Below are 23,935 nucleotides of genomic sequence, written 5' to 3'. Positions count from 1 at the left end.
TTTTAACAAGAGAAAGATGAAGTAGATATACCTTCTGATTCTGCGAAGAAGCCATGAGGTACAGAAAGCGAGAGCAAGAGATAGGACATATTTCTTGATTCATATCAAGAGAGATCAGCAAGGAAACCCAGAAGCAGAGCGGCAGACGGAACTCACGCCTTTTTTGGGGTTCAGGGAAGAGATCACCTTTTAGGGAACCCCTGCATCAGTAAAATTGCAACAGAACAGAAAAATCGACATGGTGGTATACCATGGTGGTGATACTTAAGAAGAAAAGATAACTGGGAAATAGGTCCTCTGCTGTGGGATAGGGAAGGAATCCAAACACTGTCACTTGCTCCCAGAAGAAGAAGAGTAAGGAAGAGAGATGAGGGCCAGTGGGCCTCCCATGGATCCCTGTGGGAGGGAAACTTGACCCCATGGTCAAGCAGTCTCTGGGCTGCTGGGTGGACAACCAAGGCCCGGGGTGCATGGAGGAGGCAACTGAGACCATGGGGAGATGCTGCTCTAGCAAGAACCAAGGTAAGGGAGTATAACAGGAGGGGACACAGTAGACCCCCAGCAGGCTACCAGATCAGCAATTACACTGGCTGAGGTCTCAGCAGCTTCTGTCAGGGGTATGCCTAATGGACAGACATGACCTTTTCAAAGGCCAGAGGGGACCAGAAGACAGTATGAGGAACAGCAGGTGGACATCCTCACAGCAAAGAGGACAGGTAAGCTTTCGTCTCCATCCAGGTGCCATCTTATGGAAGACTACATCTTGTGAGAGGCACCTCTTGTGGTAAGTGCCATCTAGTGAGTGGATGTCCAAGATGAGAAACAGTACTAAGAGGGGTGTGGACCTTAAACTTGATTGAGTCTTTATCCAGAAGATATTAAACAAGTCTTTAAAAGACTAGTTAAGCCATCAGACACAGAAATATCTTCTATGCACAAATTTAGGGTTTTTCCGCCCCCCACCATTGGCGGGAATGAGGTTTTCAGGGCACTATGACGATAGTTTCTTTCCCACATCTAAATGTACTGTGCAAATATGTGACCTTTCATCAAATGCTTGGCAAATTATGCAGGACTGTACCATTACATTGATTTTACATAAGCCTAGTTTACTTAAGCTGAATTTTCATCAACTAAAAAACAATAGCAGAAAATAGAGCTATTGTGAACAACCCAGAAACAGTGTCTTGGTCATTGGATAGTGGAACAATGAATGTATGAATAACAAGGAAATTAAATACTTTACAAAATTTTTCTTCATCTTTACTTTAAAACTCATTTGCATTTGTTTTTCTGGCATTCTTTGATGAAAATAATTTTCATCAAATGGATGCCAGAGGAAAGTATCAAAAAGCCACAGTGCATGAAGGAAGATATTACTTGGTGGAAACTTGGAGGGCTTGGAAGGGTTTTTTGAGTCCCTTTCAAGGAGGATAGACATAAAGATGGAATGCTAACAGTCACAATACCTAGCACCACATTTTACTTCTGGTAGACATTGAATATTTCTTTGGCCATTTGGTGTGCTGATTAGATTTTAAGAGAGGTATCACGAAAATTATATAGTGTATTTAGTTAATTGGATTGAAGTGGGAAGATGGGATGAGCTCTCCTGGGAGTTACCAATAGGGCTGACCAGGGCTGGGTAGAGCCGTTATTTGTAACGATGTCTGTCCTTTACTGGATAGACAGCAGTGCTGCGGTGAACATGCTGAGAACAGAGAATGAGCTCACTTGGAAGCATAACTTTTCTCTCAGTTCTAGCTGACCTGGAAGATTGGCTACTGTTGATCCTTCTCCATGTTCAGCTCTAGAAAGGCATTTGAAGAACATCCAGTACAAAACCCTTATTTTATAGGTGAGGGATCTAAGATCTAAGCCCAATTCCAAGTCTCTCCATTCAGAAATTTTTTCTTTACTGTAGACTTTTCCGGATAAAGGTGACAACAGATCACACAAAAGAAAAAAAAAAGATTATTGGTCCAGGGGAGGAAAGTGCAGGGACACTTTCAGGTATGGCTGAATTCAAATGCTGAACCTATGTGGCCAGGAGGACATTTTCACCATCTCTCAGTTCCACCGTTTGCTATTTTAGTTTGGCTTTTATATGATGTCAAAGATGATTAACAGCATCTCCAAGCCTAGGTTCCACAGATTAGAAAATCCAGTGGGAAAAGAGCATCTTTCTTGATATCTCTGGAAAACGTCAAGGTTCCCCTGCCCTTGTTCCTTCCCATCTTTAAATCGATCACTGTGGTTAGGGGCGTATAGTTTTCTCATAAGCCAAGGCAGGGCCCCATGCCTGCCCCGGAGAGTAGAGTCGGTGCCATCATAACGACAGAGACTGTAAGGAGAAGAGAGGATGGTTTCTCAAGGGAAAATCAGGATGCTGTTACCAAATGAGAGAAAAGAGTCTATGACTACACCTTTCTGGGCTGTGTGGTCCCAACAAACCTGTGACATCAGACATGTCCCCTACATTATTTTCCATTGAAAAAGATGTTTATTTCCTTTTATACATGGTGAGAAATTGAGTTTCTTTGCGTAGAGAATAGACACCTTCAGAAATATTCATTCTGGAAGGTAATGTCAGGAAGGATCCTGGCAGGCAATGGAGAGATGACTCAAATTCAGGTATTCTGAGGAAGGTTTAGTAAAGAGATATTTACAAAGGATGGACAGGGTACAGGGAAGCCAGAAGGCTGATGTGGGAACTGGGGATAAGAACATCTGGGCACCCTGAGGCCCCTGGCTCCGAGAGGGCAAGCGGACGGGGTGGTTACCAAACCTGGAGGCACAGAAGTCTGCCTGCAGATGACCCGCAGGCACAGCCAGCCTATGGCCAGGCATTAAAATGAGAACTAGGGAAAGAAACAAAAATCCACACCTGCTTCTCCTACCTCCCTCTCTCCCTCCAACATGCTGCAGGAATTCCCTACTGAATGAACCACCAGGAAGCCAGTGAGAAATCTCTGTTGTAGGTCCTAAGATCAGCCTCCCAGGGCACAACTGGAGAAGGACAAAATGTGGGAACAGAGAAACAAACAGGAAGTCAGTTTCTTAACCACTTTTACACCCTAGTCATGGGCCCGATCAGGGAAATATCCATAAGATGTCTAAACACATGCCCTGGTCTAAGTTCATTTCCCGTGGGATTGACTGCTAAACATGTATGTTAAAAATGGCCTGTGTAAACATTAAAATACATGAGACTGTGAACATATCTAACAGCAGCATCAGTGTGGTCCATTGGGGCTTCCTCTTGATTTGGAGGCATGAGGTTTGTTTGAACTTTTGTTCTTTCATTTACAGGCTAAGTGACTTTTAACAAATGAGATGGCCGGGCGCGGTGGCTCACGCCTGTAATCCCAGCACTTTGGGAGGCCGAGACGGGTGGATCACGAGGTCAGGAGATGGAGACCCTCCTGGCTAACACGGTGAAACCCCGTCTCTACTAAAAATACAAAAAATTAGCCGGGCATGGTGGCTGGCGCCTGTAGTCCCAGATACTCAGAGGCTGAGGCAGGAGAATGGTGGGAACCCGGGAGGCGGAGCTTGCAGTGAGCTGAGATCGCACCACTGCACTCCAGCCTGGGCAACATAGCCAGACTCCATCTCAAAAAAAAAAAAAAAAACAAACAATGAGATAACCTCTCAGATATTGTGTCCTTGTCTGTAATAGGAGGATATTTCCCCTGCCCACCTAATGGTATCTGTTATTCAGTGCAAATGAAATATTGGATATAAAAGTATTTGAGAGTGATAAAGTACTAATGTTATATTGATCTTTTCAACCTTAAAATGTGGGCATAAGAAATACAGATTAATGTTTTTATGGGCATGATTTTTTGCAATGTTTATTTCAGAGTTCTAAAGCCTCCGTGGCTCACTCCACATGTGGCAGTATTTTTTTACCATGTGAACACCGAAATGAATTCGTGACAAATGAACCTCCCATTTATTTCAGGCTTGCGTTAAGGAAATGATTTCCTACGATTCTGCTTACTGCTTAAAAAAATTAATCAAGTTTTCTGCCTGACAAGTAAGTCACTGCATTTATTGTCTGTCCATGACTAGACAAAAGCACATAACATCCCTGTGTGTCCGGTGAGTTATGAAAGTCCTTTAAAAGCAGTGCATTAGCCATGGATCTTCCTGCTATCTCTCCCCTACAGTTTGCTGAGAATGTTTTCCATAATAGAACCAGACTTACCACAATTTATTCTTGCCTCACTGACTACTGGGTCATTGCCTAGAGTTCTGAACCCCAGGTTGGAAGCTGCTAAAGTTTAATAAAAACTACTTTAGAGAAATGGCCCCACTCCCTTCATCCTCTCTCACCTGCCTCTGGCTCCTTGACCCCCATCCTTGAAGATGCTGGTTCCTAAGGCTCTTGTAATAGATTTCCTTATTGCTCCAGGTTTCCGGGAACTCATCAGTGATAGCTGCCATGGGTATGTTGAGAGGATACTATGTGCTGAGAACTCCACATCTGATATTTCACTTAATTTTCCTACAATATTATGAAGTAGGTGTTATTTTCCCCATTGTACAAGAAGAGATGGTGTTGGGGTCCACGTGTTTCCTAAACAAAGGAATGAACACACAAGACAACACAAGACAATGGGAGGTTGTTTCAGGGTCAGCACATGCAAAGGACAGGCTCCATTTTAGGAAAATGAAAGTAGTTCAGTATTATTGAAGCTGACGGTGAGGGAGGAAGTGGCAGAAGATAAAGGCTGGAAAGAAACAAGTCAATAAGTAGCCACAAAAAAGTTTTAAGTAGGTGAATGACACGATCCAATTTGTGCTTTAGGAAGATTATTTTTGTCTCAGTGTCCAAAATAGGTGGAAGGAGGCAAAATGAGAAGCAGAGAGTTATTTGATGTTGGAAAGAGAGAGCTGTTCAAACAAACAGGCAAGATTCAGTGGAGACCTGACCTAGGCAGGTGGCATCTGGGGTTGCAAGAAAAGGACAGATACAAAAGATATGTAGAAGGACAAGAAGGCATTTTAGTTGGATGACATACATTTCAAAGGAGCAAGGAGAAAGAATGGTCTGGGAATACTATTGGTGAGCCAGGAGTCTTCATTTGAGCGGGCTGCAGGGAAATTTGTGTCCTCAGAAGATGCCACATTTCAGTTATGGTACAGTGGGAGGGAATGTTCACTGTGGCAGTGGAATCACCAGAAGGCCACAAGTGGATCAGATTGGGAAGTGGGATAATATCCCAGCCTGAATTAGATTGTACAATTCCAGGGAGCAGATATGAGGAACAAGGGAGTGGAATAGAGAAAGAGGGAGAGTAATAGGAGGATGCATTATAGATCTAACTGCTGCTAGGAATGACTGATTGCTCAATGCCATAGGACCATCTTCTGAGAAATTGTATAATTTCATCGTGGAGAAAAGAAAGTGAAGAATTTAACCACTGGCTGCAGCCTCCAATTCGTCAAAGGTTTGTCTCACAGAGCATGAAACTCCCTGCACCTCCATATTACACATATTTGAGTGTAACAAGGTTCTTATCTAAGTATCATCAGGGTAGCCCCAGGGAAGGAGGTGAGAAGTTGCAACAATGTCAGGTTGCACTTGCATGCAAGTGATCAGAATATGCCCTAAGAGCAAGTTATCTCAGTGGCAGCTTGAATGAAATCAGTGGGCCAAAGCATATAAACTAGCACATAAAAGGTGCATAATACAGTCCACCTCTGTACTATTCAGGACCACTTTCCCCAATCATTATATCCAAATCCCATACTGCAATATAGGTCCCCATTTTTGTGAGAATAAGTTGTCCTGATCTATTCTACAAGAGGGGAAGCACTCGTCCAATCTGTCACAACGTCCCCTTCAAGGGGATGGTCCACCAGAGTCTGGTTGAGGATAAGCAAGACAAACTTCTGTTCCATAGCTGGACCTGGATCTGAAGTCATAAGTAATATTTATCTCCAACCTCTTCCAGCAATTCTATATTTCCCTCACTATGGGCCAGCACGTTAGCTATCTGTGTTGGTCTCCTGGTGGGATGACACAAACATTCATCTCTGAGGGGCTTGAACCTTTATTTGCCTTATCCTCTTTGGGCCATAGTTGTTGCAATACAATTACGCATCAACTTTTGACAATACGATAATGTAGGTACAATACAAACTATGTACAAATCTGTTATCACTGGACCCAGGAGCACCAAGAGATACCCCTGTGAAATCCTTGGGTTCTAGACGTGCTTCTTGTTGTCCTCACTGAGAACAGCAACTCTAGTTATTTAGCAGAGTCAGGGGCTATTATTTTTAATGATGTGCTAACTTTTTCTCCCCTGCTGGCCCATAAGCATGAGGAGTTCAACTGATATTTTCAGCTTCAAATTCAGGGGACCCTTACATTTTATCTGGCAGAATTATTCTCTTTCCCATCCACAATCACAATTAAGATTTATAATCCAATAGAGGCTAAAGTTGCAAGATGGTAAACACAAATTCCATTATCACTTGGTTCCCAGTTTTATATAATTGAGCTACTGGGGATTCAAAAACACATATTGGTCATTGGCTTAATGTATATGCCATATCCTGGAAGATCACATTCAACCCTGCCAGGTGTTGTCCCCAAGCTGGGATCTTAATGAACCTTTAATATGATTTCTACCATTCTCTTAGGATGACTGCTTCTGGGTGATGGGATACAAGGAACAATTATTAGATCCTGTTTCATGCACTCATTACCTTGATTCTTATAAAACAGTTCCCTTGGTGTGTGGCAATGCTGTGTGAGATATACGTTGATAAGTCAAGCATTCTAAAAACTTTTGGATGGTAAGCCAGTGGAGGTACTACAGACGAGGAGGGCAAACCCAGGGTCTATTCACATTAAGGATCAATTCCTATAAGGACAAATTTCTGTCCTCCTCAACCCCCTAGAGTAGAAGATGTCTAATTGTAATCTACCTGATACCAAGAGCCTGACTGATCTCCTCAATCTCTGCTGTTGACAAATTGAGCATTCAAGAGTATCATTAGCTAGACTAGAAGGAGTTCATGCAAACCTTTATCTCTGCCATGTGACCACCCTTTTCTTGGGCTTACTGTACAGCATAGAAGCAGTCAATGAAAGAGAGATGAAATGACATACATGATGAGGTAGCCTTCCCCACTGGTTGCTGAGATACCTATTGGTGGTAGATGTTCTCTGGTAGGTAGTAATAGCTGCAAAATTTGTGTCCATTTTTATAGGTCAATCTATATGCCTCTTCCTGTGACATCATCACTTCCCAGTTTTCTAATTTGGTTCCTTCCAGACTCTTCACCAGTCATTCATGCAAAGTAGATGACCAGTTTACTGCTCACCACTTTCCTGCTGGCTAATTTACTTTTACCACTGCTCTTTAGAGATACCACTAAGTGGATCTATAATATGTCAGCAGTGTATTTTTGACTAGCATCTGTTGACACAACTTGTGAGCCAGGCCTGAAGCTTTTTCAATCTTCTATCAGTTGGTCATAGGGAATCCCCTATAAACCATTAAGTGCAAGATGAGATAAAAAGATATCGAAGTGATAGAAGCAGATGACATGCAAATTTGGGCCACCTCTTCGTGCAATTTACTCTTGCCTTTTGGACCTGCCTCAAGCCCATTTCCAGGCACAACATTCCACAATGTAGATTGCTGCTGTGCTAACCCAATCTATGATTTAGTGGATCTAATAACACACAGCTTGCTCTAGTTCAGATATTTGCTCCTTTCAAATCTTATCTTGAAATTTCATTTCCAGTGTTGGAGGTGGGCCCTAGTGGGAGGTGTTTGGGTCATGAGGAGTGGATCCCACATGAATAGCTTGGTATCATTCTCTCATTAGTGAGTGAATTCTTGCTCTTTTAGTTTCCATGAGAACTGGTTGTTAAAAAGAGTCTGGCACCTCTGCTTCTCTCTCTCTCTCTCTCTCCATCAGGAGGCTCGGATTCCACTTCCTCTCTTGCCATGTGATCTCTGCACATGCTGGCTCCCCTTAGCCTTCCACCATGAGTAGAAGTAGCCTGGGCCCCTCTGCAGAAACAGAAGCTGGCACCATGCTTCTTGTACAGTCTGCAGAACAGTGAGCCAAATAAGCTTCTTTTCTTTATAAATTACCCAGCCTCAGGTATTCCTTTATAGCAACACTAAACGGACTCAGAAACAGCTCACACTTGGTGTCTTGTGATTTTATAACCAGGCATTAAATCTCTACAAATATCTGGTAGCAGGCCAGGAGCTGCAAAATAAATGGCAGTTTGCAAAAGCCAGATAACTCTTTGTCAGATTTGAAGGGGATTCTCATTTCCTACAGTTACTTCATCATGGAGAGCTCTATGATGATTGGATCTACTGAGTTTTATGGTTCAATAGTCTGGCTTGCAGAGCCTTCTGTTAACTGTGGCCCAGACAAAACTTCTGTATCTCCCAGAATATAGACCAAAGCAGTATTTTTAAATGCAGTCTATTCTTCCACCAAAATTCAAAAAGGCTCATCAAGCACTGTACCTCTTTCTTAGTGGTAGGAGTTGCAAGTAGAACAATGTGCTTATTTCTTTGGAATAATATCCTAGCATAATCTGGATTGCTGGATAGCTACTAAGTTGACCAATACCATGGGAACCTGAATCTTCATTGGGTTTATCTCCTACTCTCTGATATGCATGTATCTTACTGGGTCACCTAGGGTACTAACATTTCCAGTAAGCATGGCATCATCAATACAGTAGAAAAGTATGATACTGTGACGTTCTGCAGAAGGTTAAGATTATGGAAATACCTAGCTATTATATCGTGACAGGGAACAGGAGAGTTAACACAACAGTAAGTATGTAGAGTTGTCCCTCTAAATGTAAAGACAGATTCCTTTTGATCATTTTTGCTGATGGAAATCTAGTCAACAAACATTTTCTGTAAAGGGTCACACAATAAATACTTTTAGTCACATGGTTCTGTTACAATTATTCAACTCTGCTTTTGTAGTCTGTGGTCATATTTGGCCCATGACCTGTAGTTTACCTACCCCTGACTTAAAAACAAAGTGCTTTCCAGATTAGTAGCTGCATATAAAATGCCAAAGACTGTGTTGGTCTTTTTCATGAAAGGTACCACATTTTGTCTGCCATGACCCATACGTTTTCTTCAAGATACAGATAAACCAACTGAATAGGGATATGATGAGACCACCACACATTCATTTTTTAAATCTTTAATGGTAGTGAAAATCTGTGTAATTCCTTTTGGGATGCAGATTGCGTCTTATTTACCATATAGGGCATGAATGTGTACACAGGTGTGTGTGCGCACGTGCGCATTTGTGTATGTGTGTATGTGTAGGAGGAGAAGGAATTGCAGAAATTGCAGGGGTTTCTATAGAGCTCTTTTTTTTTTTTTTTTTTTTTTTTTTTTTTTTTTTTGAGACGGAGTCTTGCTCTGTCACCCAGGCTGGAGTGCAGTGGCTGGATCTCAGCTCACTGCAAGCTCCGCCTCCCGGGTTTACGCCATTCTCCTGCCTCAGCCTCCCAAGTAGCTGGGACTACAGGCGCCCGCCACCTCGCCCGGCTAGTTTTTTTTGTATTTTTTAGTAGAGATGGGGTTTCACCGTGTTAGCCAGGATGGTCTCGATCTCCTGACCTCGTGATCCACCCGTCTCGGCCTCCCAAAGTGCTGGGATTACAGGCGTGAGCCACCGCGCCCGGCTCTATAGAGCTCTTTCTACCATAATGGCCCTTAATCTACAAGTTGGAGAAACAATGGGAGGGTTCTGCCAGATGCTTAAAATAGCTGTGTATTTGGAGACTAGAAAAATAACTGAAATAAACTTGAGCTAACATTTCATTTATCACCTAGCTTCCATATACCTACTCTAACTGGAATTACATGATGAAGTTTTGAGTCCACTAGCATCAGAAGGCTCAGATTCCATATTTAACAGTGCTCAAAACCAAATAATGTGTACTTCCTACCCCAGTGTACAATGGTCTATCAATGGCCATAGGTCCCTTTGGGGAAGGATTATAAGGAATATTTCATATGTGTATATAAATTTGCAATAGCATTGCAATGTTATTCCTTAAGGGAACTCAGCCTCCCTTTCAATTAGTGGGTTCTAGGTCTACATATTAACAAATTTTTAAACTGGAAGAAAGACTGCAGATTTCATTGTGGTGACGGATGTTACACTTCTGTAGTTCTCCATTTTTTAAAATAAATTAGTGCAAGTCAGCAATCCTTGTCAGCAGTCTAGCTATCTCACATCTAAGAACACAATGGTCTATTAGCCAACACCAAAGATCCCCATTAAGGCATTTTGATTGACAGCCTGACCTTGGTGCTCATTATAGACATTATGTCCACCATGTCTCTGATAGTTCAACTATCAGAATTCCAAGCTCTGCCACTCTAGAATCCTGTCATCCCCACTGATAATATAGAGCCCAATTTTATGGCAGCATATCTAACCATCAGTCCTTTTTACAAAGATAATTTCCATTAAACTTCTAAACAATTGTCAGTTCCCTCTGACCACAGCATTCTTTATTTCTTTGGTTAATGGAGTATATTCTGTGTTCACTGAGTGAACACGGCCAGGTGATAGATTTTTAGATCTTACAAAATAAATTAATTCTAATGGCCCCATCTTTATGATCCTTCTGATCCTTTTTTCAATACTAGACATCAAGAAAGTCCTAGCATCTCTACCTCATTTACTGAAGGCCATCATACTGTACAAGCTTTAAGGATCCATCCAAACAGATTTTCAGAATCATCTTGAGATGTTTCCAAAGCATTGAAATCTAAGTCACGAATGAGCTCTCCCTTGTTGAAAATGCTCCCTATGCAGTCTTTTATCTGTCTTCCCACTCCAGGATGATGTCCTCTAGATCTGCTTCCACATGTGTCCCAGGTCCTGCAAATCCTTTTCAGTATAGACTTTTCCTCCTAGAGCAGAGATTGTACTTCCTTGATCAGACTGTGCTGAGACTTGACTCTGGTCATTGGCCTGGAACTAGTGAGAACTGGATCTGGAAGAGAACTAGTGCCATATTGCAAAGCACCTGCCTTAAGTGGTGTCATTTCATTGACTCCAGAAAAGGGGAGACTGTTCCCCTCAGGCAAGTTGGAATCAGTTGCTTCTGCCATCCTGGGGAGTTCAGAGACATGTCAGAGTTCAGAATTCTCAGGATAATATACCCAAATATCTCTAATACAAGTTAGTGGTCCCACTCTTTTGCCATCAGGGCATTAACTTTGACAGATGAGATCTGTTGGGGCTATGCCTTGAGTCACCTGTGCAGCTCTGCTACACTGAAAACTAGATGCTGGGTCTGTTTTTCAGCAGTCTGTAGGAAATAAGAGTCTCCTTCAAAGTTACCATAGAACTCTTTGACTTTTTAAGATTGTTTTTACTTGGCAGTTGGCTGTCATGAACTTCCCGTTTTCTTGTGCCAAGTCTTTCAATGCAGTTAAGAAACATCCCACTCAAAATTTTGTGTAATTATCATTGCCCTCATAACATTCAATTACAACATATCCCAGTGCCATATCTTCTGCCTGCACCTCACTCCCAATTACTCTTGGGTCAAGGGCAAAAAAAATTACATAGAGGTATGGGGTAGGAATGCAGAAAAGCAAAATGGCCATATGCAAATTGAAAACTTAGGCCTTCTGAATAAATTGGCCTATAGATGTATTTTGTTTGGCAGGGTCAACTTCCAGAAAAATTCTGAACTTAAATATTTTTAGGCAGAGCATTCATTTTTCCCATTTGCCTTACTTCCTACCAATCACGGTGTTACTCCACTATTCTCCTTCCCTGCCTGACTTCTGAGGGCATTTGGGCTTAGCATCTCTGGGTGTCAGGATTACATCCAGTAAGAAAGCATAGTGGATTTAGCTAGCTACAAATTGTCAAGAGGAGTTACTCTCAGCAGTCTTCAGATAGGAATGCCCCATGCCTCCTGAAAACAAGTGAGCAAAGGCCCAGATTCCCTCAGCTCCTTTGAGATTTCCAGCACAGGCGAGCAGGGAAGCAACAGAGTTAGTTGATTCCCAGAACCCTGGGCACATGTTAGAAACAGCAGCAATCTCTTTTTAAGAAAATGCTTAACATTTTCAGGGGATGAGAAGGCACTGAAGTATCTTTATGCAGAAAGAGGTTTCATCTTGATTCTGATTAAGCAAAACGATGTTGTACCTGGCTGGTTCTCTTCCCTACCATTTTTTAGTGGCCTCCAATTCAGTCATCATTTTCCCCCATTCCCAAGTAAGATAAGAGTTAGAGTTGTTGTATTATCAAAGCAGAGCTTGAGGTTTATTGTCTGTGCGTGCTGATAAATATGGTAACGCCATTCTATTAAGTGAATGATCTAGATTTGTAAGAGATGTTGAATTTCTTAAATTCACTCTGAGATAGGCAATAGATACCATAGACATTTTATTAGCAAATTTATATCATAGACATATTTATTGAGGCTCACTCTGTGCCAGGCATTGTGTTGGCTCTGTTGATGCAAAGAGAGTTAAGATATGGGTTGCTGCTCTTGGGGAGTTCAGAATCTAGTAGGAAAACAAATTATATCATGTGAAGTCTAATCAGAGTGTTATGGAGACACCAAGGAGGGAGAGAAGGCTTCACTGAGGAAGTGACATTTGTCCTGAATCTTGAAGGACAACTTGCTCCTGAGGCAGAAGTGGGAAGATGGGATGGCAGTTCAGAACAGTGAGTTAGGGGCAAGATGTGGGACTGCTTGCCCCTGTCTTACTGAGCTGCCTTTACCCCATCACTCCTGTTCACCACCTCACTTTGGGTACTACTGCAGCTACCTTCATTAACAATCTCTGATAGACTCTGCCTCCCCACACCTCTGAGATGAGCGAGTTGTACCAACTGCCTACAAGTAACAAGTCAGTCACTAGTGCCCTGGACTGGGCACACAGGAGCTGGCTGAAAATCCATCCCCAGCTGTACATTTTAAGTGTAACATTATACCAAGGACATCTATCAGTAAAGTGCCTAAACATTCCTTATTTTCCCACTCTCACAAGCTTGGAGATCAATGAGCAGGAGCAGGAATAAATGACTATGTTATCATGCTTTGCTGAGCATCTGGAAGAAAAGCTGTACCTGAAGAGCTGTGGGTGATCAGAATAGCTGAGTAGGTACTTGGGTGATCAGGTGTATTATCAGCAGAGTAGTTGTTTCATCTTTATGATGATTTGACAATGAATGGCATTTTCAACTTCCATTGACTCCATGTTCTCAATCAGTCATATTGTACTCTGATATGCACACAATGGGATTGCCTTGGTGCTTAAAAAATCGATGCATGGACTCCACCATTTAAATCAGAATCTCAGAAATTGGGGCCCAGATATCTGTATTTTGAAGGCTGCTCACAAGGCTGTTATGGGCAACCAGGGTTGATTACCACACGTCTAGACCAACAGAGAGATAAAAGATAGGGGAGCTCACAGTCAAGGAGCAAGGACCCTTATTGGCATCTTCCCACTTTATATAGATACAGTTTCCATAACAACGACATGGGAAAATGTAATCACAATTCTTCTTGGAGGCACACTCCACTAGTTTGACAGAAATACAGAAATACTTTGATAAGCTGCTGGGGGTAAGGGGTGAGTCCTCTCAGGCGTATGCTTAGGAAACAAAGTAGTTTCCAAAATCTATTCGTATGACAGAGAAGAATTAGATGGCCTTTGAGAGACCCAGAAGAAAATGCAAAAAGGAATAGGGAGAAAAAAGGCAAAGCAACCTGCTGTGAACCTCCTAATCTTCCATGGCCTGAATTCCCAGTGCTTGAGGTAAGGATTTCAGTGCCGAGGGTGACATGGGCAATGTGAAACGGGAGCTGGAGGATCAAGATTGTCTCTGCAGAGGTCTGGATCTCAACCATGGTGATGGCTAATACGCACTGAGAGTTCTTTAGACATTCAGGAGTAGGGGGAAAGTTGAAAGATACTGTCACATTTTGACAAAAGAGAATTTGCTGATGTCGGTGGTCACCTTGGTGTCAGGCTTACAGCTGGAACTGCGTCTATGAGGTTCTACAGAGAGCCATTGTGACCAAAAATCCCCCTCCAGGGTGTTAAACTCCTGGAGGATACTCATAAGCCAGGACTTCCCAAGAGTGTCCCGTGGAACTTGAGTTCTAAGGAGGGTACATGAAAAAAGTCAACATGAGTTCCATGATCAAAGAAGTTTGGAAAATGGGCTAAATAAAAGGACTTCCAAGGCCTTTTATCTGCTAATGAGAAAGGTGATGTTTCTAGAGGCAAGATATAGGCTGCAGCTCTCTCTGTATACTCTTATGAAATATCTCAAAGAAACAGAATTCCTTAAGAGTCACTTTGGGAAACACTACTGCAGGTCTATGTATGAATGACTGGAGCCACATAGAATGTTTTGCAAGAAAGAACCAGAAGACACAAATGTATAAGGACACATACCAATGCATTTTAAATTTGCCCACTTTTTCGATCAAAAACAAACAAGAGTAAGTTGTTTTCCCTTTCCATGTCCATTTCTAGAAACAAGCCTTGTGAAAAACAAGCTGCTGTCCCTGCTAGAGGAATCCTGCAATCCTTGGATGTTTATCCCCAAGCCATTGTTAACATGAGGTAACGGCTATTCAGGATTTATTTCACTCACCCGTTGAAACACAAATTCCCTGTGCAGAGTTGGAGTAATATATATGAGGACAATAGGGAGCCTGAAAGTTAAGAATTCATCCTGTTGTATTTCTCCAATGGCACATTCATGACGCGGCTCCATAGTTTAATGCAGACTGAAAAAGCAGTTGGCATTTCACAGCAGGAGGTTAGAAATAGAATGTGCTCTATTTCTTGGGTCAGGGTAGCTTGACTGAATAGAAGTGTGTGTGATAGATGCCGTAATGAGGTGGGAGGCAGATGACCTGAATTTTAGTACCAAAGATACCACACTACACTCTTGCTATGTGACCTTAGCCAAATTCTTAGTTTTCTTATCTGTAAAATGAGGTTTAGATGGTCCTGAAGGTCCCTTCCAAATCGAATCTATTTGTACCTGGATAACTACACAATAATGAATGTGGGCTATTTCAATGTTACTATAAAAAATCTTGGATAACTCAAAACCTACAACAGGGCCCTTCCTCGGAAAGAGGCTACAGAAGTTTTACAGCCATGATTCTCAGTGGGGCTAGGCGTAGGGATATCTCAAAACTTTCACTTTGAGAAAGTTTTCCCACCCCATGAGTTTTTGATGCGTCAGTCATTCTAGGGCACCCTCCCTTACTCCATACAAATTCCCTGGAGTTATAGGATGGTGGGAAAATGTTGATGAGTCCAGGTCCTGCATTTCCAAATGAGATTGCTAGTGATATTGACTTGGGTGTCTAGTTACGATATTCATGCAGTCCGCCACAGTGGCCAAAGCTGCAGCCCTTCATGCCTGGCCAGTCCTCTCCAGTATTCTTGCAGCTGTCCCTGACTTGGAGTTTTACCACCTTCTTTCCCTTTGCCCTTTACTTTCTTATAGATCACTGGAGATCAAACAATGAAGCAAATATTTTTCTGATAATTGCAAAGAGCTCAGTCTATAAAGGCAACAATTTCCTACCATTCCCTAGGAATGGTTAGTATGCCTTTTCTTAGAAGTATTAAGCCAACTCTATGGTTGGATTTTCATATGCTGTGGCTGTGATACTAAATTCTCAATAATACATCTAATTTTTCCCCCAGTAGAATTTTTGATGCCTGAATTGGAGGCCTGATATGTCCATAATATATATAATTTGAACAAAGCTCTCCAGTGATTCTGGTATTCTCTCCATCTTTCTACCCAAGTGTAAAGTCTACCCCTTACTTGAGTTTTTACTTGATCTTTTGTTACAGTTCTTACCCAAAATAAAATTTTTGTTGTCTTTTGCAACCTTCAAAAGTGTCTCTTCATTTGGGGCTTTAGCCTTGCTGTCTGAAATTGGGGAAGAACTGTAACAAAATACAATTGGCCCTCCGTATCCGTGGGTTCTGCATCCAAGGATTGAAAGAACTTCAGATCAAAAATATTTTAAAAAGAAATGTATGTTTGCCCCTGCCCTGAACATGTACAACTTTTTTTGTCATTATTGCCTAAACAATACAGTATAACAATTGTTTAAAAGCACTTACATTGTATTAGGCATTATAAGTAACCTTAAAGATGATTTAAAGTATAAAGGAGGATGAGCACAGGCTATATGCAAATACTGCATCATTATATTTCAGGGACTTGAGCATCCACAGATTTTGGTATCCTCAGGGAGTCCTGGAGCCAGTTCCCATAGATACAAAGGGATAGCGGTATATTTCTGGTCATGTAACCATGTCCCATTTTAAGTCCATTCTTCTAAAACGTCTAACTCTCTCATAATGCCATAGCCACCTCCACAGTCTGTCTCTGGACACCTGATAGGTCTTTCCACATGTACTCCTGACCTTCTTATTCATCCTTTACATAGTGGCTAGAAGGATCTTTTAAAGATTGAGTCAGTGCTTGTCCCACTGAAAACTCTTCTGGCTTCTATTTGCTCTTAGGACAGATTGCAAACTCAACATGGCCTACTAGAGCTTTTCACATCTCAACTGTGGCCACCCACCCCATTCGCCAAGCTTCAGTGATGTCAGCCTCCTCATCCACAGCTTGCTTCTTTCTTCATCAGGGCAAACATTGGTCCTTCAGCCAGGGACCATCTTTCCCCTATTTCCTCATGTCAATCATAAATCATCATGTAGGTGACAGGCATGCCACTTCCATAGGTGGGAGAGCCTATGATAGTCACTCAGAGCACTGTCTGAAATTTATCTTAGCAAGTGCTGTGGGTAACAATTGAATTTATATGTTTATATGATCCAATTTATATCCAATTTATATTGTTATATTTTTCCATACAGGAAGCCAATTTTTTGGAACCATTTATTTATTGAATAACCACTCTCTCTTCTCTATGCAATAACACTTTCCTAATATTGCTTCATTCTGGTATATACCTAAGTCTGGATCTACACTTTCTATTCTCTTTTACTGGTCTTTTGTATCTACTTCTGCACCATAACCACACTGTGTGAATAGTGTTATAACAGCATTATAAAATAGCTTTATAATAAATCCCTGTATCTGGTAAAGAAAGTCCACTTTCCCTTATGCATGTTTTTCTTCAATATTGTCTTTGTTATTCTTGGCCTTTCACACTTCTATCGGAATGTTAGAATAAGTTTATCAAGTTATGTGAGGAAACTCTGGTAATTTTAATTGGAATTGCATTAAACTTTATAGATAAACTTTGGGAGATTTTACATATTTTTGACTTTCCATCCAGGAAGTTAGCATATGTTTCTATTTCATGTAAATTTTTTATGCCCTTCAATAAGAACTTACAATTTTCTCCATCAAGATCTTAGCCACCTCTAGTAGATTTATTTCTGGGTCACTAATAGATTTTTCATACTGTAAATGGTATTTTTAAAAATTTATCCTTTAATTGTTTATTGGTGGTGTAGAGGAATTAATTCATTTTTATAAGGTAATCTAGTATCTAGCAACTTTGATGAAGTCTCTTATTAATTCTAGTCATTTGTCTTTAACTTTACTTTGATTTTTACAGAGATATTAATTTTATTTGCAGACAATAAAAATTTGATTTTCTTTACATAACTCTTTAACTTTTATCTGTTTGCATATATTATTATGCCAATTAGAACTTCCAGAATAATAGCACTGAATGAAATTGCCAAGGCAGGCATCCTTGTCAGTTCTCACTATTAAGTATGGTATTTGTTCTTGCTTTTTTTAGTAATCTCCTTTCTCAGGCTAAAGAAATTTGTTATAAGTGTCTATTATGAATTTGTGTTGGATTTCACCAAATGCTTTCACCACATGTATAGAGATTATATGGCATAAAATAAGATGGATATTTTCCCCCCTTTTTCTATTTATTGAACCAGTTTCTGTAACCGGAGAATTACTGTTTGAAGAATTGTTAGATCTTGCTTGTAACACCCTCTGGACCTATAGTTCTGTTTTCCCATTCCTTATTTATTTTTTATACCTGTAGGTTTTCTTTTATGTGAATTCAGCAAGCATGTTTTTTAAAAATTGCTATATATTATAGATTGTATCCTGCATTTCTACATGTTATGCTAGTCTTTGCATTAACTTGGTTTACTAGCTTTCTAGGATCAGAAATCTGGGATTATTTCTTTCTTTTTAGATTAGTTCTTTAAGAAAAAAAATTTTTGGTTACTACTGTTAATGAGGCCTCTGTTTTATTATATATTCTAGCTAATCAATACTGGTATAGAAGGCATATTTGCATTCATTTCCAGTCACATTTCTAACCTCTTTCCAATGTGCCCAGCCTATTACCAGACATGGCAACCTATAACAGAAAAATATTTTATTTCCTTTTGTATTCAAAATATGAGTATTGCTAAGCCTATTGCATGAACTATCAGAAATCTACATTTCTTCAGAGTTTCCCAGTGGATTTTTTAGAATTCCCAAGGAATGTGTGTGTGTAAATGACTTTCTGCTGGTGGTGTCTTTCACTTGCCCCTGCATCCATGCTCTGGACCACTGCTTCTACAAAGCCATGTGTAGATCCCCTCTCACCACCTCATAATGCATTTCATATATTTCTCAGGTTCCCTCCAAGTTTGGACATGATCCTCTTTCATAAATCCTAAGGTAATGTTAGAACAGGCTCTTGTATTTAACAAAGCTCATCAGTGAGCATCAAAAGAAGATGCTCAAGTAGACTTATAATGGAAAGAAAAGGGACTGTCATCAGATTTTTCAAGCACAACATTTTATGCCAGAAGATAACTAAGTGATACATTTAAGATATTGAAGGAAAAAAGAATGCAACCTGAAATTTTCATACCCAGCCAAACTGACTTTCAAGATTAGGTTAAAAGCTGTACACAAGCTATTACCAACATCTGGGAATTCAAAGAATATTTTTCCCTTAAACCTTTCCTGAAGAATCCACTGGAGAACAAACTTTGGACATTCAACATGTAAAGAGGCATCAACATGAATACTGGTAGTGAGCATTAAATACATAACTACTTATAGAATGAAGTCAAAATGAAAGTATGAAAGGCAAGATTATGATGTGCAATAGTTATACACTATGGCAATATAGCTATGGTATAACTAAAAAATGGGAAAAGTTGGGAAGAGCATAAACATAATTTTTAAGTTGTTTTCAGTAATCTTATGGTGGGTTAGTATTGATAGCAGTATTGTGAAATAATCATTGTGTATGTAATGGAGGATAAAAGAAACGAGTGATTATGTCTTATTCGAATTCTATCATCCACTGTTTTCTTGAAAATCACAATTCTTAATATGGAAGAAAAGAAGCTATACATTAAGCTAGAAGAGGTTAAGTTCTTCTAAAGTTGAATTGGATATGTTTATTATTTAAATTTATATTTTTGAATATACATGTATATGTATTAATCCTTTTTTGCACTGCTATAAAAATACTGGAAACTGAGTAATTTACAAAGCAAGAGGTTTAATTGGCAGGTTCTGCAGGCGGTACAGGAAGCATAGTGGTTTCTGCTTCTGGGGAAGCCTCAGGAAACTCACTATCATGGCGGAAAGTGAAGGGGAAGGGAGGTGCCTCACATTGTGGTTGCAGGAGCAAGAGAGAGTTGATGAGGGCACTGCACACTTTAAAACAACCAGATCAGGCTGGGCCCAGTGGCTCACTCCTGTAATCCCAGCACTTTGGGAGGCCGAGGCAGGCAGATCACAAGGTCAGGAGTTTGAGACCACCCTGAACAACATGGTGAAACCTCGTCTCTACTAAAAAAACAAAAAATTAGCTGAGTGTGGTTGTGTGCGCCTATAATCCCCGCTACTCAGGAGGCTGAGGCAGGAGAATCGCTTGAACTTGGGAGGCAGAGGTTGCAGTGAGCCAAGATTGCACCACTGCACTCCAACCTGGGTGACAGAGCAAGACTCTGTCTCAAAAAACAAAAAACAAACAAAAAACAAACCCCAACCAGATCTCATGATAATTCATTCATTATCATTAGAACAACACCAAGGGGATGGTGCTAAACCATTCATGAGAAACCACCCCCATGATCCAATCACCCTTCATCAGGCCCCACCTCCAATATCCAGGTTAACAATTGAACATGAGATTTGGGTGGGGACATATATGCAAACCATATCATTCTACCTCTGTCCCCTCTCAAATCTTATGTCCTTCCAACATTGCAAAATACAATCATGCCTTCCTAGTAATCCCCAAAGTCTTAACTCATTCCAGCATTAGCTCAAAAGTCCAAAGTCTCATCTGAGACAAGGGAAGTCCCCTCCACCTATGAACCTGTAAAACCAAAACCAAATTAGTTACTTCCAAGACATACTGAGAGTATAGAAATTGGGTAAATACTCCCATTCCAAAAGGGAGAAGTTGGCCAAAAGAAAGGGGCTACAGGCCCCATGTAAGTCCAAAGCCCAGCAGGGCAATCATTAAAGCTTAAAGCTCCAATAATCTCCTTTAACTTCATGTCTCACATCTAGGGCACACTGGCATGAGGGGTGGGCTCCCAAGACCTTGGACCTCTCCACCCCTATGGTTTTGCAAGGTTCAACCTTCACAGTTGCTGGTGTTAACTGCCTGTGGCTTTTCCAGGCTGAGAGTGCAAGCTGCTGGTGGATCTATCATTCTGAGGTCTGGAAGATGGCAGCCCTCTTCTCACAGCTCCACTAGGCAGTGCCTCAGTGGGGACACCATATGGGGGCTCCAACCCCACATTTCCCCTCTCCACTGCCCTAGTAGAGGTTCTCCATGAGGGCTCTGCATCTGCAGCAGGCTTTTGCCTGAACATCCAAACTCTTCCATATATCCTCTGAAATCTAGGCAGAGGCTCCCAAGATTTAACTCTTGCATTCTGTGCACCCGAAGGCTTAACACCATGTGGAATCCACCAAGCCTTATGGCTTGCACCCTCTGAAGCAGTGCCCACAGCTGTACCTGGGCCCCTTTTAGCCATGGTGGGAGCTAGAGTGGCTGGAATGCAGGGAACAGTGTCTAGAGGCTGCACAAAGCAGTGAGGCCCTGGGCCTGCCCCACAAAACCATGCTGTCCTCCTAGGCCTTCAGGCCTGTGATGGGAGAGACTGACATAAAAGTCTCTGAAATGCATTCAATGCCTTTTCCCCCATTGTCCTGGCTATTAGTACTTAGCTTCTTTTTATGCCAATTTCTGCAGCCTGCTTGAATTCCTCCCCTGAAAACAAGTTTTTCTTTCCTACCACATGGCCAGGCTGCAAATTTTCCAAACATTTATGCTCTCCTTCCCTTTTAAACATAAGTTCAAGTTTTATGTCATTTTTAGAAGCAGCCAGGTCACACCTTGAATGCTTTGCTGCTTAGAAATTTCTTCTACCAGATACCTTAAGTCATTACTCTCAAGTTCAAAGTTCCATTGATCCATAGGGCAGGGGTACAATGCAGCTATCTCTTTGCTAAGCATAGCAAAAGTGATCTTTACTCCAGTTGCCAGTAAGTTCCTCATTTCCATCTGAGATATCCTCAGCCTGGCCTTCACTGTCCATGTCACTATCAGCATTTCAGTCATAACCATTCAACCAGTCTCTAGGAAGTTTCAAACTTTCCTTCATTGTCCTGTCTTCTTCTGAGCCCTCCAAACTCTTCCAATCTTTGCTCGCTACCCAGTTCCATAGTTCCTTCCACATATTCAGGTATCTTTATAACAATGCCCCACTCCTCTGTGTCAGTTTTCTGTATTAGTCCATTATCATACTGCTATAAAGAAATACCTGAGACTGAGTAATTTATAAAGAAAAGAGGTTTAATTGGCTCACAGTTCTTCAGACTGTACAGGAAGCATAGCAACTTCTGCTTCAGGAAACTTACAATCATGGCAGAAGGCAAAGAAGATCAAGGGGTCTCACATTGTAGGAGCAGGAGCAAACAGAGTGAGGGCAAACAGCGGGGAGGTGCTGCATACTTTTAAACAACCGGATCTCATGAGAATTTATTCACTATCATGAGCACAGTACCAAGGGGATGATGTTAAACCTTTCATGAAAACTGCTCCCACAATCCAATCACCTCCCACCAGGCCCCACATCCAACACTGGTGATTATAATTGAACATGAGTCTTGGGCAGGGACACATATCCAAACCATATCAGTACATATGTATTCATTTGAATTCAAGACACCTCACTTCAAGATCACAATCTGGATGCAAGGGAAATTGGATTGGTCCTTCACCTGCCAACTGGACATTTCTGGAAGCAAGAACTCAATCCAGAAACATGAAACATCCCTACCACCCATTATATTCCTTTAAATGAGGGCTTCTTGGAGATATGACTAATTTCAGGACAGTGGTAGGAAATACACAGGATAATCCTGAAATGTGTTTTCATACTATAAGCATCACGTCAAAAGGAATCAATTAGAAGAGGCTCTCTGTGGCCAAAAATGAGCAATTTGAGTTTTCTGAGAATATTAACTGCCAAGGATTGCTACATATATAATATATTTAAATCCATTAGTATAGTGATCCTTAAAAATGATTGGGGAAGGATTTGGGAAAACAACTCATTATCTTTAAAACTAACAAAGGAGAATGAATTAAGCATTCATCCTGTCTTTTCTATATGAATTTTATCTCAGATATCAAATAGTAGATGAGAAGTGACTCTTCATAGAAAGATTCCAGGTAATTAAGAAGAAATGAAATCTCCACTTTGCAGCTCATAATCAATTCACATATCTAAGCCTTGAGCAGCAATAGCTGCTAACACAAAGGGAGGCAACTAGACAGTCCGTGCCTCCTGATGAAAGAACACAATCATCCATGGTCTTGCCAAAATACACAAACAAATCTGAATCTGATCAAACTACCAATTTACAGGAAATACAGAGGGCAGAGGAACATGTTAAACTATACCATAATGATATAATCAACAAAACCCAGATCATGAGAATCTCTATAGGTAAAAGAAAAAACTCTTCGACAAATACTTTACAAAGGATAAAAAGGATCATGGGGTGAAATTTTAGATGAAAAGAAACAAGACAAATTTTAAAAGGAGACCAAATTAAACCATAGCATTTATGAATGCACAATTGGGTGGTCAAACTATTTCTTTAAAAAGGGAATTGATTGCAATAAAAAACCAAGATAGCGGTTTATTTTAGGGAAGAGGAACCAAGTATGTGGAGGGCTTCTTGGGTAGCTCATAAAGTCTATTTCTTGACGCGGTGGTATTTATATGAGTACTTGTTCTACAGTAATTCATTAAACTGTAATTTTGTGTTATGGAATTTTCTGTATCTGTGTTTCATTTTATAATAAAAGCGGTTTTCTAAAAAATCTTTATTGGATGCTTAAGAAATAATATTCAAAACATTACTAAGTGCTACTAAAAGTAATTTCTTTGGGGGATCACAAGCCAAAATTTAATCTTGGCATTTCCATCTAGCTCCTGCTAGACGTTTCTTTCCTAGAGTTCTAGGAAAGAAATACTAGTTCAAATCCCACACAGCCAAATCCCTCAGCCTCTTAACCTTACTTCTCCCACTCTTTCACATTAGTGAGAGAGGGAAGTCGGCCCCTTCCCAAGAATAAAGCCCATTCATTTGCCTCTACACAAGAATGATTGAGAGTGGGAGCATCCATTTCCTTTCATGAAAACTCCCACCTTCACTCACGGGGTATAATCTGACCTCAGGACCTCAGAAAAAGAATCATAGTCTGGACTATTCAATACAAGTAACAGTACATAAGGGATGCTATCATTTGAGTCCAATTATATATTTAAGGAAAAATTATTTCTTCATTCAGAAGTATACTTGGGTTAAAACTCATGTTAATTCATGT

At 40.8% G+C, this 23,935-nt stretch overlaps 1 long non-coding RNA gene across 2 annotated transcripts in view; it reads left to right on the top strand.

Moving 5' to 3' along the window:
- Positions 1 to 11,786: 11,786 nt before the first annotated feature.
- LOC103886426 overlaps positions 11,787 to 23,935 on the top strand; it is a 71,996-nt gene continuing 59,847 nt past the window's right edge. Inside the window, exons 1-2 of one of the 2 annotated variants that reach the window (XR_650013.4) lie at positions 11,787 to 13,832; positions 14,559 to 14,648. This is a non-coding gene — a long non-coding RNA (uncharacterized LOC103886426). Of the gene's footprint in view, positions 14,288 to 14,558; positions 14,649 to 23,935 lie in introns of both variants that reach the window. The other variant, XR_650014.4, reaches the window with a different exon arrangement.

Source organism: Papio anubis, chromosome 7, assembly GCF_008728515.1.
Source record: "Papio anubis isolate 15944 chromosome 7, Panubis1.0, whole genome shotgun sequence".
In the NCBI taxonomy this organism is placed as follows: domain Eukaryota; kingdom Metazoa; phylum Chordata; class Mammalia; order Primates; family Cercopithecidae; genus Papio; species Papio anubis.
Note: the sequence above shows the minus strand (reverse complement) of the source record. Positions and strands in the feature narration are given on the sequence as shown.